Here is a 3,442-nt window from a genome sequence, read left to right as displayed (position 1 = left end):
CAAAGCAAAGATCAATGAAGAAAACCAAAATTCATGGAAACAATTAATCCTAGTGACTGGTACACCATCCAATCTGCAGCCTATACAACTAGGAGATCCTTGATAGAGAGGGAGAACAATGTGAAACAAAACTCAAAATCATTTGGAGAAAAAAAAAAAGCAGGGGAGGGAACCAGGTTTGCTGGTCCGATAGAGCCTGGTGGAACCGCTGAGACTATGGCCCCTAACTGCCCTTCAGGTCTGGAATTGAATGCACATCTGTGGTTTCCAGCCAAACAAAAGAGAGACATATGAGTTGAATATTTACCTGAGGCAGATACACTGTTGGAGAGAACAATCATGGGAGAAAGATGGGCTGCTTATGCTCAGGGAGCAGGAGTGCATGGAAGCATGGACACTGAGTAGAGGTAACTATGGGGAGGAAGTGGGAAGTAAGCTATTGCATTGTGTTAAATTGCGGTCGATATCATGAGACAAAGTATATGTGTACTGCTGTATGGAAAGTGAATTTGCTCTGTAAATCTTCACCCAAATCAACATTTAAAAAAAAAAAAATACTTTTTGACAACTTTAATCTTTTCTCCATTTATCATGATGCTGTTTATTGGTCCAGTTGTGAGGATTTTTGTTTACTGTATATTGAGATATAATCAATATTGGAGACTGTACTCTGTTCTTCAAGTCTTCTTCACTTTGATCAAACAAAGCTGTGTCATCTTCCAATGCTGATGTTGTTTTCTTCTTCATATATTCCAGCTTCTCAGATTATTTGCTCAGCATACAAATTCGAGTAAGTATTGTGAAAAGATACAACCCTGACACATACACTTCCTGATTTTAAACTGTGTGGTATCCCCTTGTTTGGTCTATGTGCAGGTCCCACATAAGCACAATCTGGAATTGCCATTCTTCTCAAAGTTATCCACCTCCATCCCCATATTACCATAAATGTTATTTTTCTTCCATATAGACTCCTTCAAACCTCATAGGACACTTCCACTAACCACAACCTGCAACCCCCTTTTACAAACCCTCTTTGACCACACAAGCCCTGACATCTGTCACCAGGCTGCTGCAACCTCTGTTGTGAGTGGCTCTCATCCTTCCTCTGTTGGTTTTGAGATTTAATTTTAAGGGAAAAAAAAGAAGAATGACAGAGAAGTAGAAAAAAAGAGGGGAAGAAGGAAGAAGGAGGGAAAAATGGAGGGAGAAAATGAGAGGGAATCATTTTACATAAATGACCATTTATAGAAATATTCTAACCTTCCATCTTCTTCCCCCTCTCCAGCTGTCCATTCACAAGCTCTCGCCCTGTGACCTATTTATTCAGGACCTTCATGTTGGTTGTTAGAGGGGTAATTAACAGACTCAAAGCAATGGTAGCTGTTACCCTTACCTGTTACATCATTTCACCCTGGGGGGGAAAAAAAAAAAAAAAGATTAATTGAAGGAATTTTATTGAAGCTTCAGGAACAGTAGGGGTGATGTTCTGCAGCGAGGCTGTGGGTGGAGGGAGCTTTGGAATCTTTAAATGTACTGTTCGGTCACTGCCTTTTTTGCTTTTACATGGGGTGGTCCTGCTGGGTTCCATGTTACTGCAACCCAGCAGGAAAGTTTTTATCTCTGTCTGTGGGGCTATGATTCTTCCAAATTGAACTTTTATTCTCACCTAAACAATGAAAACTAACTTCATCTTATAAATCAAGAAAATGTATCTCAGAATGTTGAGGGGAAAATGCATAGATAACAAAAGTTAAGCCTATCTGTGGTATTGAATAAATGGAACACCAAACTATCTGCATATTATAATATGCTTGAAAAATAGAAAACATAAACTACTTTGAAAAGGTAATTATACCCTATCCCAGCTTTACACTGTAAGTTCTGTTGAGTATGGTCTGTGTGGTTTTTCCTGTTTCCCCTTCCCCTGTAATTCTGTTTAAAAGTATAATCCTTCCCTCCATCTCCAATCAACTTCTTCAGTCTTCCAAGTATCAACAAGGTTTCCACACTATCAGTGTTATACACACTTGGCAAGCAGAGAGAGAGATCAGCTAACATCATCTTATTTTTCAGGATCAAATCGTATTTGAGAGTGGGCTAGATGTAGGTAGAGGATTCTGAATTATATTTACCTGCTATTAGAACAAAGATAGAACTTCCCTGAATTTCTCCAATCAGTTCATTAAGTAGTATTTTTCCCCTGCTTCTTCCTTCTTTCACTTCATCTCTGTGGGCTTCTCTTTGATTTTTGATTGGTTAACACAAGATAATTGGTGCCTTCTGGGCTAGGTGAAAGCAATTGAAGAGCAGTCACTTCTATTTGCCTTTTGACCAGAGGAGAGTTAATTAATGAAGCATAGGGTGACTTATACAAAGAAAGATTATTTTTGCAAGATGCTTGAGCAAGATTTAAGATATTTTGGAGCTCAAATCAAAGGAAACAAGTCATTAAAATGCTGAATTAAATCAAGAGGTTGTTTATTAAAATATATTTTAGCCTGTAGATTAAGTTACCTATTCTGCTGTGCTCTATGCTGTAGATTATTAAGTTACCTATTCTGCTGTGCTCTATGAATAAGCTCCTGCTATCAATTACTCTATATTCATGAAGAGTCTTAGAAAATTATCGAAAGCTTCAAAATATATTTTGAATTTTATTCTTTTGAAAGTATTATTTTTTTTTTCAAGTGAAATACATTTTCTGGTTTAGCTTGTCTTACTGATTCATCATGTGGCCTTGATCTTAATCAGAAAGGGCAGGATAAGGATGCCAGTGTGATATTGTAGGAACAAGTGGGATAAAAGTGAATGCAGAGAATTAAGGGGCAACTGATAAGACATGAGCACAGTGGTGGTTCAGTGGTAGAATTCCCACCTTTCATACAGGAGGCTCGAGTTCAATTCTGGCCAATGCCCCTCATGCAGAGCCCCCACCCATCTATCTGTGGAGGTTTGCATGTTGTGACGATGCTGAATGGGTTTCAATGGTGTTTTCATACCAAGATAAAATAGGAAAAAAGGCCTGGTGATCTACTGCCAAAAAAAATCAGCCTATGAAAACAATGATCACAACAATCTGATCTGGTTGTCCATTAGGTTGCCATGAGTTGTCTATGACAATATGCTCTTGTGTTACAGCAGCAAAGTTTGGCTGTTGTGACAAAGGTTATATGGCTGAAAAAAATTGCAGTTTATTGAGGTGTCCTGTAACTCAGTATTATTAAAAAATAATACTTTTGAGATCTTTTTCTCCTAAGAGTAAGAGGAGATAACATTTTCTCAGTTTATTTTATTTTATTTTGATTTGGGTGAAGATTTACAGAGCAAATTCACTTTCCATACAACAGTTCACATATACTTTGTCTCATGTCATTGACCACAGTTTACCACAATGCAAGAGCTCCCCTCCCACTTCCTCCCCATAGTTACCACTTCCCAG

This window comes from Orycteropus afer, unplaced genomic scaffold (assembly GCF_000298275.1).
Source record: "Orycteropus afer afer isolate SDZICR_OR568_19922 unplaced genomic scaffold, OryAfe1.0 scaffold00108, whole genome shotgun sequence".
Classification (NCBI taxonomy): domain Eukaryota; kingdom Metazoa; phylum Chordata; class Mammalia; order Tubulidentata; family Orycteropodidae; genus Orycteropus; species Orycteropus afer.
This window is presented reverse-complemented; position numbering follows the sequence as displayed.